This window comes from Equus przewalskii, chromosome 8 (assembly GCF_037783145.1).
Source record: "Equus przewalskii isolate Varuska chromosome 8, EquPr2, whole genome shotgun sequence".
Lineage (NCBI taxonomy): Eukaryota > Metazoa > Chordata > Mammalia > Perissodactyla > Equidae > Equus > Equus przewalskii.
The window spans coordinates 26,510,805-26,524,650 of record NC_091838.1 but is presented as its reverse complement, the minus strand read 5'-3'; the positions used below and the strand labels follow the sequence as shown (position 1 = coordinate 26,524,650).

At 37.8% G+C, this 13,846-nt stretch overlaps 1 long non-coding RNA gene across 1 annotated transcript; it reads right to left on the bottom strand.

The window, feature by feature from the left end:
- Window positions 1-2,269: 2,269 nt before the first annotated feature.
- LOC139085321 (uncharacterized) lies at window positions 2,270-12,902 on the bottom strand. Its single transcript, XR_011543603.1, has 3 exons — window positions 12,740-12,902; window positions 4,549-4,738; window positions 2,270-2,466 (listed from the first exon to the last, which is right to left on the bottom strand). It is a non-coding gene; the product is annotated as an uncharacterized lncRNA (long non-coding RNA).
- Between the last annotated feature and the right edge of the window lie 944 nt (window positions 12,903-13,846).

Genomic DNA, 13,846 nt, shown 5'->3' with positions numbered 1-13,846 from the left:
ATTATGCTTTCTTTGTTGGCAGGATGTGTCCATTTCATCTTTGTTTCTACTCTTTTGACATAGACTTGATTTAATTTCCAGTTTTCAGAGATTGTATTTTTTCCCCCCGTCTAGTTACTTACCACATTAGTGTTATTTACTTGCCTCTGAACTGGAGAAAATCATACCAATCTCAAGGGCTACCGAATTAAATAAGAAAATCTGTGTAGAGTACTTGACAGTGGCTGGCACAAATTGGGTGCTCAAAAAAAGGTCTCTGCCCTCCTCTCCTGCACTGTGTCTTGCTTCTCAAAAGTGCTGGAAGGGAACACGGAACAAAGTACTGATTGTCGTGTGGGTCCATCCAGATCTGTTGTCTACCCTGTTTCCTTGGACTCAAGGACACAAATGTCATCTTAAGGCACTTTCAGTTCTTTTCTCATCTACTCTCAGTAATGGTATTCTCCTTGGATTTTAAAAGGGAAATGATTATTATTATTTTTTTTATGTGAAGATGAAACTGTGCTGGATTATAAGAGGCTCAACTTTTAAGACTCTTTTGTATTCAATTCCTGATGTTGGTTTCAGTGAAGTTCTACACCAAGCATGCCCATCCCACAAAAACTCATTCCTTATGCTTCCCCAGGGTCTCTCTCCTTCTTTTTAGATTGCACAAAAAGAGTTAAATTCCCTGGCCTGGCCATGAGTTCAAAGGCACTGCATCACTTGCATACAGAATCATGGTGAACTAAAACTGTCACCCTGCTCTACCCATCCTCTTTTACTACAGTTTTTCTCCACGGCACTTAGCCTACTTGACAGATCATGTGGTTTACTTGCTTCTCTATTTATGGTCAGACTTCCCACTGATAAGAAAGCAATCTCCATAGCGGCAGGGATTTTTTCCTGTTGTGTCTTCAGTACAGAGAACAGCACGTAGCCCAAAGTAAGCACAGTAAATCCTTGTTGTGAGAATGAGTGAATGAATTTTCCTCTCTTATCTTCATGGACTTTCAGCCCTAGTGAACATAGTCCCCACTTCATATGCCTTCCTTCAACATTCACCTCTGACTTTTCCCCAAAGCTGCCTAACAATCCAAGCAGCATGACCTGCTCCCTGCTACTCCAGTATATTTCCTTCTGTTTTATAAACTTTTTTCTTTTTTAATTTTAAAATACGTGCTCATATTCAAATTTTGTTGGGCAAAATGTCATATGTGAAAAACAGTGGTTCTTGATTCACCCCTGCTGGATGCTTTTCACTTTTAGTCCTCTTCCCAGCAGCAACTTATTATAAATTTATTTCCTGGTATTTACTTTCATATTTCAATAATATCTTTGTACTGATGCCAGTGAGAGGACTGGGTGCTTCCTACCTGTAACAAAATGAGTACAGAAATTGAAAGTGAGTTTTAGAAACTTTTATAGTAATTTGACGTTGTCACAGTGTCCCAGGTCATGATCATTTTCTTGAAATTCATTTTTATTGTATTTCACAAAAGTAGCAGTCTATGATAGGTTTGGAAAAAAAAAAACAACTATTCCTTCTCCAAAGGCAGTTTGAGAAGCACCATTCTTGGCCATTGTGCAGCTGTTCTGGGATCTGCCTTAACTACCATATTGTCTTTTCTTTTTTTTCCCCAAGGTTGGGGGGGGGCATAATTCCCTGAAGCATCCTGAGAAGGAGAGTGGGAGGATGAGAAGTAAGTTCTTTTTACACATTGCTGGTCTGATATCTCAATTTAACTCACAGTTCAATGATAATTTAGCTGGTAAAGGATTCTAGTCAAACGTTATTTTCACTAAAATTTTAATGGTGTAACTCCATCATTTTCCAGCATTCAGTAACCTCCTAAGAAGTTCAATGCCTTTTTTTTTTTTTCTAAAACCTAGTTTGTGACATCTATTTCTTTTGTCCTTGTAAATCTTCGGAGAGTTTTTATCCTCAATACTCTGAAATTTAGTGATTTGATCAAGACTATATCTTTCAGTTCTAGGTAATTTTCTTTTATTATTTCTTTTGTGATTTTCTCCTCAATGTTTTATATTCTTTTTTTCTCCTAAAATTCCTTTTAGTCAAATATTGAAGGTATTGAATTGATGTTTACTTTTTATACATTTTTTTCTCCGGTTCATTTATCATTTTGTTCTCCTTTCAGACTGTGCAGGCTGAGGTGGGAACAGAACCATCTCTTACATAAGTTTTCAACCAATTCCTCTATTTTCAGCCCCTTGCCTCATCCCCACCTCCCATGACATTTTGTGATTCCAATTATCAAGGCTGAACACATTTTATAGGTTTAATTGTTTATTTTACAATAGTGTTTCTCTCTGCAAAGACTTCTATTTCAGTTTTTTGCACTTTGCTAAATCAATTTTTACTCCTTTACTTGCTTTACATATTGTAGTTTGAGGTAACAGATGTCTCTGGTTTTATTGAAGTTGGAGATTCTGTTTTGTGCTCTCCTTGCTGTGCTGAGATAAATTCTAAGAGAGGAAGATGCAAAAATGTGTTTTTGTTTTATCTTAAAACCAGGCATCTCTTTCCTCTATTTTGTTTGAATTCAAATCAATATATATCTCCTCCAAGGAGCTTTCTTGAATAACATATTTTCTCAATACCTCTATATTCTATATGCCACTTATCTTTTTATATAAGTATGTGTGTGCATGCTAACATACTAAAATAATTTTATATTATTCTGGATTTGTCTATCTATGATTTAGCTTATTTTTAAGCTCCTTGATAGTAGAGACAAATCAACCAAACCAAACAAATAAACAAAAAAACATCCAAACTTATCTGCATATAGTGGCCTATATAGTGCAGTTATTCAAAAGTCAGTGATGTTAGTTCAATAATGGAGAAATGATTTATTAAAATCTTTCTACTCAGTAGTAGTAACCCAATTTCTTCCCATATATCTTAATTTTCCTTATTTGACAAATCTTGCTAAAATCCTTACACATAGTCATTCTTTAGAAGGACATAAGAATGAATATAGTAGAGGAAAAGAAAAAAATTTTGAGAAAATGCGCTTCTGAGAAAAAGTTGGTTACTGTGATTTGACAGAGCTAAGAAGAATGTGCAAATTGTCATAAAATGTTTTTAACTGGTTAGATGCCATCAGTTGAATAAGCTCCTCTTCTGCATAAAGACATTTAAGGAAGCACTTTGGAAGCTTGATAATAAAAGACTGATCTAATGATAAAATGTTTCTATCATTGTCTAAGTGGTTTTGATATTGTGATTTATAAGAAATATATATTTGGTTGTTCAGATGACCAAAATATATTTCTCATATATATTTGGTCTCCCTCCATGGTTCTTGGTTCATAGCTCTCCAAAACCTTTGGAATTTCCAAAGAGTTGAGAGTGATAAAGGTATCTTTTGTTATGTTAGTGAGATGACTTTTGGAAAGCACATAAGGATGTGAGCTGGTTATTTATGGGATCAACCATGTGATTAGAGGATTGAAAGTTTCAGTCCCACCCCTTGACCTCTGGGGAAAGGGGAAGAGCTGGTTGAATCAATTACCAATGGCCAATTATTTAATCAATCATGCCTATCTAATGAAGCCTCCATAAAAACCCAAGAGGATAGGGTTTGGAGAGCTTCTGTGTTGGTGAACACATGGAGATATAGGGAGAGTGGCACACTTGGAAAGGAAGAGAGGCTCCATGCCCTTTCCCCATACCTTGTGCTATGCATCTCTTCCAACTGTCTGTTCCTGATTTATATCCTTTTTTAACAAACTGGTCATCTAGTAAGTAATTTTTTTTCTCTGAGTTCCATGAACCCCTCTAGTAAATTACTTGAACCTGAGGAGGTGGTTGTGGGAACTTCTGATTTGTAGCTAGTTGGTCAGAAGTACAAGTAACAACATGGACTTACAATTGGCATCTGAAGTGGGAAGGGGGCAGTTTTGTGGTACTGAGCCCTTAACTTGTGAAATCTGATGCTATCTTCAGGTAGATAGTGTTGGAATTGAGTTGAATTCTAGGACCCCCAGCAGGTGTTCTGAGAATTTTTTTCTGAGGGAATTCTGAGAATTCCCCCTAGATTGGAATTGGTTCTAGAACCTATCTAATTGGTATCAGTGAAGTGGTATTTGCTAGTGTTACCAAGCAAGGGTTCACTGCCTGATGTGCATAGAAGCCAATAATATGGCACTGCCTTTAGAGAAAATAAAAAGCTTTATTTCAAGAGAGAAGAGGCAAGGCTCTCAAATCCGTCTCTCTGATTCAGGATTCAGGGTGAAATTTAAGGAATTAGGGGAATTTCAAACTTGGCAGAAGCTGGCTAGTTTCAAATCAGTCCATATATGTTAATCAAGCTACTTGTGCTGCTGGAATATAGTCTCTTTTAATTGTGCTTTGCTGGAACTTTTCATAAGGAATCTCAGATTGAACTTTAAAGGCCTCTTGAGGCCAGAACACCAAGCCAAGGACTCGCCATCAGACACCTCCTGCAAAACCTCTAGATTTGGGTGAATTCCTTTCTTCTCAAGCTTTCCAAAATATCCTGAGGTTCTTGCACCTGCCAGGAAGTGACCTTCTTTACTCACCTGGTAAAGTTGCTGGGAACCATATGAGCAAGGTACCAGACCAATATTTTCAAGTGGCTTTATTTGTTCCATAAAGTTAACCTTTGTTTCTTAAAGCTATCTGGTAATATCACAGTCAGTGTAGTTCTCTCTCAAATATGATATTCCAGTCAAAGCCTTTGGTATTATAACCAATGTTTCCAATTGTGTTCTGTTAAAAGGAGAATAGATTCTTATTGAACTTATACAAATAACTATATTCCCATGACAATAAGAATATTCACTCACTAAGAGTTTCCAAATTCTGGAGGGATAAGGTAGGGAGAAAAAGATAAATGTTTCAATTCTTCTTACAAAAGTATAATTTACCAAATCGCTACAAGTCATAGTTAGCTTAAGAGAAAAGAGAAAAAGGTTCCTTTAAAACTAGAAAAATAAATAATTACAAAAATCAGCAATATTTCAAATAAAAAGTCATAATAATAATCATCATCATCAGTTCACTTAGTCCTGTGTAATCAATTTTTGGTCTTGATTTTATGTTAGCAGTTTTATGAAGCCATTAGTTTCTGTATTAGAGTTCTACAATTTCTTACCCAGTTTGGTTTCATGATCTGAAAGTTTGTCAGAAACCTGTATTCTAGAGTAAGGGTCAGAGTCCTTACCATGAATCTCTCTGAAGATGACATGTGTTTGCAAAAGCATCAGAGCAAAACAATAACTGCCTGTAAATGACAAAAGACTTAAAAATGGCAATTGACAAAGAAGTTTGGTTATTTCTGTGACATACAACATTTTAAGATAATAACTAGAATTATGGCTGATAAACAGGACAGATCAGGATTTTAGGAATGTTATGCAGTTTTTAAAATACTTATATTAATAATATTCACCCAGGAAATATAAACTAAGAGGTCATTTATTTGACAATGTTTCCCATGCAATTTAACATACCAAACAAATCTAATTAGTTTAGCATCTCCCTCTTTATCGGAAGAGAGAACAAATTCTTTGAGAAGTCCCAAGGGCCACTGGAAATTCTTAAGTTAATTTCAGGTCAAAAGAAAAACTTTATTTAGCATTTGGATTTTGAGGATGTTTGCCAAACATATCAAAAGGGTCATAGATTCCTGTGAAACAATGCTTAGTTATCCATTTAACCAAAGTGACAAAAGAAGATGTTAAAGACAAACATAGGGAGTTAAACCATTAAAAACAAATAAACAAAAGAACCCTTAGTTCTCTTAATAGAGAAAGTTCAGCCTTTTTGAACATAGGACTTACTCAAAAGTACAGAAAAACCTTTTACAATCTCTTTATCAAGAGCAGACTAAAAATTCAAGAAAATCATCCTTTGAAGAGAATGAAAACCAAATTCTAATTTTGCACCAACCTACTTTTGATAGTATAACCTATTTACTTAATTAAATTGATTTTAATCTTAGCCAACTTGACCAAGCACAAAACTCTTTCCTCAGGCTTCCTTTTCCACAAACCTTCTATAGCTTTCTATTTACATTCAGACTTTGTCCTATGGTCTTCCCTACTATCTGGTAGTTTAGGACAAATTTATCTTTCTTAATAAAACAAACAAAAATATCTCCATTCCTTGTACCTTCTGTACTGAAAACATACATCTTACTTTCCTTCAAAACAAAGGTGTTTTCCTTATTAATTTTTAGTAACCTTAATCATCTGTATTATTAGAATTTTAAATTTTTAGTGAAAACTAAGAAGTAAGCAACTGTGAACTTCTTTTACATTAGCATTCTGTGGCTTGGCAAATTTATAAATACTTTTTTATAATTTCTAGAAACATGTTATTTCATAGTACAATCTTTTAATAAAATATAAGACATGTTTACTAATAGACCCAAACATCTTTTAGTTTCTCTGTAATAAGAAGCCAAAAGTAGATAAACCTATATTTAGTCATTAATGTATAATATTTTACCTTATTTGGAAATGATCTAGATAGTCAATGAACTTTCCATAATTTAATTTAACCTAGTAAAACTTCATAGTTTCAAGTTACCAAAGAGATTTTGGAAGTTATTTTAAATACACATGACATGAAATACAGTTATTGCTAAAACTTTATCCATAAACTCTAAATCATTTTCTCCCAACAATTATGTTTGGATTGCCCACAAAAACATCATGAGACATTAGACAAAATTAGCTACCATTCCAAGTTATTGTTTTTGCTGGAAAATTTTGTAGGTGACATGAGCTTATTTGACTAGTAAACCCAGGTAAAATAAAGGCTGTATGTCTGTATAACATCCAATGCTGATAACTCTGATGGCATGCCTATTCAATCAAACCAACAAACATAAATAAGCTTTTATTTACCAAAGATTATTTCATATCAAGTTAACTTGGAAAAAATTTGAATTAGTTTCTATTACACTTAGAAATAATTTGTATAAGCACATACTTTAACCCAATTAAATAGAGCTCTTAATATTGGCCATACCATCTGGAGGCAGAAAAATATCTCACATTTACAACATATATATATAGACATGCGTGAACACACAGACAGACAGAGACCTTATAGTGTTTGTTAAATTTTTGCTCTGAACCAAGTACAATACAAAACTCACTATTTTATAAAAGAATAGTTGGATCCAAATTTTTAGCAATTAGAAAGAGTTAAGTTCACCTGCTAAATCTTTTTACTAGTATTTGTGGAGAGGACATTTAAGATTTTTTGGGGTCAAATTTCCAAATATTTCCTTTCCTTTTTTGCAAGACAATGATAGTTGCTTTAAATTTCTCAAATACTTGGGTTGTAGCCTGAATGATATCAAAAGGCTGATCCACTCATCTAACTACATTTTGTTTAATTTCCTTCTACATATAACATGAACCAGATTCCTAAAATTACAGTTCAGGGCTGGATTACCAGGAGCACCTCACAAGTAAACCTTTTATCCTATCTCTAGTTTTCTTGGGTCTAGGCCCAAGATTTGAGGCTCAGTCTGCCAGGATTTCCCAGAATACAAGTCAAACTTATATCTTCAGGGGATCAAACCAGAGAGATGAGGTAAGATACAACTGCTTTCTAAAGGTTACTCACTCAGAGACATCTAATCCAGAAGCAGTTTCTTTTTGCAAAAGTGAAAGAAGCGCTAAGGAGCCTAGAGCACCATGGTGGGAAACAGGAAACCAACCAGCCCAGCCTCTAGACAAAGTAGTCTAGGTGACTGCTTGGGGTCGGTGATGACAGGCTGCACCATGCTGAGGACTGCAGAGCCTTGGGCAGGTGGTCACAAGACCACGATCCCTTCGTGGTTGCCAGAAATTGTTACCAAGCAAAGGCTCATTGCCCAATGCACATGGAAGTCAATGCTATGGCACTGGCTTTTCAGAAGAGAAAAGGCTTTATTGCAAGGTCAACTGGCAAGGAGACAGGAGGCTAGGCTCTCAAATCTGTCTCTCCAATCCAGGGTTCGGGGTGAAATTTCAGGAGTTAGCAGAATTTCAAACTTGGCAGAAACTGATTAACTAGTTTCAGACAAATCCATATATAGTAATCAAGCTACTTGGGCTGCTGGAAGATGGATTTTCCTTATTGAAGGATTTCTTGCTTTGTAAAGGTCTCTAGTGACAACATTTCTGAAGATTCTTGGTTCTGGGGTCATCCTGGGGCTGTGGGTTCCCGCCTGCCACACACACAGTGCTGTCTCTGTTGTTGCAATGTTTTACGTGCTGTTTCACTAGAATGGCCCTGGCTCACAAAAACACGTGGTTTGGGAAGGGAAAGGATGAAAAGGTGGGGGATGGAGACCCTTTGATTCCAGAGTGGCCATGTGGTCTTCCACGGTATGGAACAGCAGCTGTGCCGCAATCAGTTGCTAAAGGTAAAAATTACCAACAGAATTTAGAGATGGAGCCAACTCCTGGGGCGTTGGTCCACTGGATGCATAAGGAAATGCAGCCTAATAAGAAAAAGGCAAAATTTTCCAATTCCTTGGTTATTGTCTGTAATAGCTAAAATGAAAGTAAAAGAAAGGTTGATATTGGGCCTTGATACTAAATCAAGGTCAGATTTGGGTCAATCTGAGCCTTAGTCACTAGTCTTAAGTCGCCTGGAAAGGGAAAAGTTGTACAGGAACAACAGAAAGTACCCCTAAGACCTCTGATCACCAAGAAAGTAGTCAACGTGGAGAGGGAGCAAAACTAAGAAACTATTGAATCAGAGACTATAGGGTGAAAGAATTGTTTCATTCTGCAGATCGATATCATGAGTTTCCTGAAGATCTTTTACCAAAGTGGATCATGAGAGTAGCCAATTCGGGGCTATGTCTTTGGTTTTGAATGCTGCAGAGTAAAGTGCATGTTCGGGTTGATACAAGACCCATAGCTCAGTATTGAACAATAACAGATGGCTGTACGTGGTCTAGACACACAGGCAGCTATTCCCAAGGGTATAGCCAGCCTGGTGGACTGGATAAAAGCCACTGTAATGTCTGTTTATCCTGAGAAGGAGGACTATCTGTCTTCCGCTATAAACACCAAGTGGAATACATCAGATGAAGCATCTGATATCCTTTATATGCAAGCCATGTGGGACTGACTTTATGATGATCGAGACATTCACCCACAGAATATGCCCGTTACCCAGGTCCTGGTAAATGCTGTAGTTACGAGGGCCCTTTCACATGGGCCATCCTATTATATATATTATATATATTATAATTATAATATTATGTATTGCAAAACCAAAGAATAGTTAGTTTGGAAAACTTTATTTAATTTGCTGTCTCAGCTTCCCCTCTTATAGATGGAGGGTCTTACGGATGCTAATGAGAACATTAAGCTAATGAACAAGAGAAGGGGAAAAGGCCAGGGGAGAAATAAGGGACTCTTTCCAACAAGGCAGAAATTTTTTAAAGATTGTTAAGAAATAGGATGAATAAAAACAAAAAGGGACCGACCTCGTGGCCAAGTGGGTAAGTTCATGCACTTTGCTTTGGTGGCCCAGGGTTTCGTTGGTTTGGATCCTGGGCGTGGACGTGGCATTGCTCTTTAGGCCATGCTGAAGTGGAGTCCCACATGCCACAACTAGAGGGACCTACAACTAGAATATACAATTATGTACTGGGGGGATTTGGGGAGAAAAAGCAGGAGAAAGAAAAAGAAATAGCGTGAATAAAGCCAATATTTATAGAAGTGAACCAAAAGGAAATAGAGAGGAGAAAGTCACAGGACTCATCCCTGCAGGGTGGAAATCTTTAAATGTTTATTAAAAAATGGGATGAATAAAATGCACATTGATGGGGTTAAAACAAAAGTTTTAATACAGCCTTACCTAAGGTAGGGTGCACCAAAGGGACTCCTTGCTGGTACTCCAACATTAAAAGGCCCCAAACAAATCTGCTCTATTTACCGTAGTTTGGAGAAATTTTCTCTTAGGACTGATTCTGGAACTGCATGAGGAGAGGCTGGACTCTGTTGTCACTTGGACAGTGCCCCGTATACAGATTTCGACTGATGACAAAGACCTATTTGTGGATGGCAGTTCCGTGGTGAATAGACAACATCCTGTTTGGAAGGCCACCACTCTCATCGAAGGAGGTAAAAACAAATCAGCTCGGTGGGCTGAATTGCATGCTGTTTTCCCAGCAGTGATGGAAGAACTGAACAGTGGTAAAAGCCTTCATATTTGGCTTTTTACTGACTCATAGGCGGTGGCCAACGGCCTGGCCATATGGTTAGGCAGGAGAGCAATTGAAATCTGGCCTATTAAAAGGATGCCCTTAAGGGGCATGGCCCTATGGAAATCACTAGGATATTTGAGTAGTGCATTCAAGTAGGACCTGTTGATACCCATCTGAAGAACTCCCTTCCAGGTATGGAAAGCGATTGGAATCGACAAGCAGATATTCCCCTGTTCTATCTGAAGATGACCACCTGGGTTCTGAAATGAGTGGATTTGGGGGCACAACAGCAATGCAGAGATGCTAAATCTAGATTTATTCCTATTACACCCTTTAAGGCACAAAATGTCATTCAGAACTGTTTTGTCTGCCAGTAAGAGACTGAGACTGCAGATGGCCATGTGACAGAGTCCCTGTTGGGAAGGCCCTGAACAGAGCTGGCGTGTGAGACTGATGCTGGTAGCCTTGGGGGCTTCAAGTGGGGCTTGTCAGAAGATATTGCACAAATTTGGAGAGTTAACCATCATTTCTTCCAGCCCCTAATGTCCAACAGTGGGTAGAGAGATATACTCCTCAGACTGATAGTTTGATAGAGAATTGGAATGAGTAATTAAAACATTTGGTTGTCTAAAATGGCAGGAAATAAAAACATGAAGGGCTGGCTTACGTGTCTTCATGAGTATGTGTTCATGCCCAACGTGAACATGAGTGGGGCTAAAAGAGTGTTCCCACTGGATAGGTTTCTGTTCTTTCTCATGGATGTGAGGAAGCAGGGAAGGTGCTGATATATTTTCTTCCCCATATCACCTCAACTTTTTTTTCCCTACTTGATGCAGTGGTCATAAGATCAGGGCTGCAATTACAAGGGCTGGAAGCAGGAATAATTTCTAAGCAAGAAACTCTAGGTTTTTAACCTTTATGTCAGAATTCCTAAGGGCCTGATGGGGCAGGGTGTGCCTTCACCTCATCTGGCAAATTAGGCTGCCAGTGAATGCAGCTGTTTTGCCCAGTAGTGAAGGTCTCCCCTCAGATCTGTACCTGTGTGACCTCACCTTATCTGAACAGAAGTGCACTGAGGGGGAGGTATTTGCTAGACTAGTATTGCTGCCTGCAATGTAGCCCAGCACAGTAGCTGAACCTAATGTCCCTTCCAAAGGTGGAAAAGTTTGTGTACAAATGGAGATAAGAAAAAAATAGTAGCTGAGGGTAAAGGAATGAATAAATGAGTTATGTGACAAGGGAAACCAATATTACATTTACAACTACAAAGAGGCTCAGAGCAAGAGATGATATTGCCTTTTAGTTCAATTATACCAGATGCCTGAAAGAGTGAAGTTTATTATTGTTTTTCTTCTTATTATTTTATATTTACCCCCTGTTGAACTGATCACTTGTGCCCAGGTACCATTGTGTACCCTGTCTATGCTTTGTTAGGCTTATTCACTTATGAATCTCTCTCCCCTACTAGACTGTTAACTCATTGAGAGAAAGGATGATGTTTAATAATTCCTGTATTCATAGACCAAGAACAAAATGATTACTTAATAAATACTTATGTGCAAATGACAGAGAAATTATCCAGACGAGTATACTAAATTTGTTTATAAGAATACTCCTTTTATCATAAGGGAAAGTTATACATGAAAGGGTAAGACTGACATGACCCTATGCACATTGGATCCTATTTTTGAATCATCATTTCCCTAAATTCCTTAAAGAAATTTAGAAGAAGAGTCTTTTGTTTCTCAAGTGCATAATAATCACTGTAGCTGATGATTTTTCTTTCTTTCCTCAAGTAGACTGATTGCTTTTGTTTCCCTTAGAGACAAAATCATCAGGTTCCTATTGGCTGGTAGCTGTGGCTTATGAAATGAAACTACAAACTTAACAGTAATGAAGACTGAAAAATGTGATATTTGCATTTCTGTGAACACTCAGAAATGATGAATGGAAGACTTGACCATACGCCGTAGGTTTGGGGTCACTTTCCCTCTTTTGGCTGTACTTTCTGTGAGGTACAGATGCAAAGGAAAACTCACAAAGTGATATTCCTTGTAATATTTTCTCTGCCCAAGAAACATTTTGCAAATACAGTTTGGCAGACATGTGACTTCTACCAAAACCAAATTCTGATCCTACTGCCAGAAAAGCTTGGCCAGTGCTTCTTCACACAGACGGACAATGTTTACCCATAGCATACCTGATTGCTCTATCATCTACCCACAAAATACACTGCTTCTTCCACATAGACTGTGGTTTCCAAGGCAACAGAGAGCTCCTCTAACAATGAAAGCACACACAAGTTGATTTCCATTTCTACACGCCAAGTCCTAACCACTTTCTCCAGCCATAGTGCTTATGTTTTCCAACAGGAAGGCAGAGCTGAGAATGAAATACTAATAGTCAAAAAGAAAATTTGAGTGTGTCAGCATAGTTAGGTGCTATAAAGAAGAAAATGTTGTTTAACAGACTTATAGAAAAGGGTTTATGGGGATCATTTGGGTAGAGGGTGAAATACAGAGAAGATGTAAGTTATGGCTAACCTTAAAGGACACCAGTAATGTTGGGGGAGAGAAGACTCATCTTTCCTCCACAACTGAAGTCTTTTGATAAACTAAGTCTCCAGTTCTTCCTTTGCAGGCAAGTTTGTTGAAAACGATTTCCGCCTTCTCATTTTTCCATTCATTCTAGAACTCATCACATTCTAGAACCCATTGTCTTAAAATTCCCTTGCAGGGCCACCCTAGTCCTTCTAGAAGCCAAATTCAGTGGTCACATGTCCATGCTTATACTCTTATTGATCATCCTTCCAGCCTGCCTCTCCCTTCTCCCTTTCCCAGGAAACTACTCTTTCCCAATTCTCCTCCACCTTAAAGCTCTCACATTCTCCTTTGCAGGCTCCTCTTCCTCTACCGATGCCTTTACCATCAGCCTTTTTCTCTTGTAATTCTACATTTCCCTCTAGGCAATCACTTCTAAACTTGCTTGCTCAGTAGAATCATTTGAGGATCTTGTAAAAATTTCAAAGCTCAGACCACAGTGCAGCCCAGTCTCTGGGGGTGCAATGCACCAGTGTATTTTGAAATTCAGGATGTTCTAATGTGCAGACAAGTTTGGGAAACCACTGCCCTAGAATGGTCCCTCTCCTCTTAATTAACTCCAGATTAGCTGACACTCAATATGCTGCTAGGCTCGTGTCTTTTCCAGGACTAATCACATCTGTGACATATATTCAGTTAGCTTTTCTTGAAATTATTCAATATTGTCTTATTATTTCAGGATAAAATTTTTTAAAAATGTTACCAAGACATTGCCAGGCTCTGTTTCCCTTCAAAGACCCATCTCAAACCATTCTTCTGTCATGTTGGAAGCTTTCCAGCACATTCCTGCCCCTTTGGAACAGTCCCCTTCATCTGGTCAATTCCAACTTGTCCTTCAGCACTCAGCCCAGACATTTCCCTAACGCCTCCTCCTCCCACTGCATGGTGAGTTTTGTTGAACATAGCTCCTACTTCACTTGTATCTTTTTATTGGTTTATCTTGTGGCAGACTGGAATTTATTTGAGGACAGAATATTTGCTTTTCACTTTTCTACACAGACTGTGGAGTGCCTTGAGCACACTGAATATTCAGTGATCAATGAATAAATA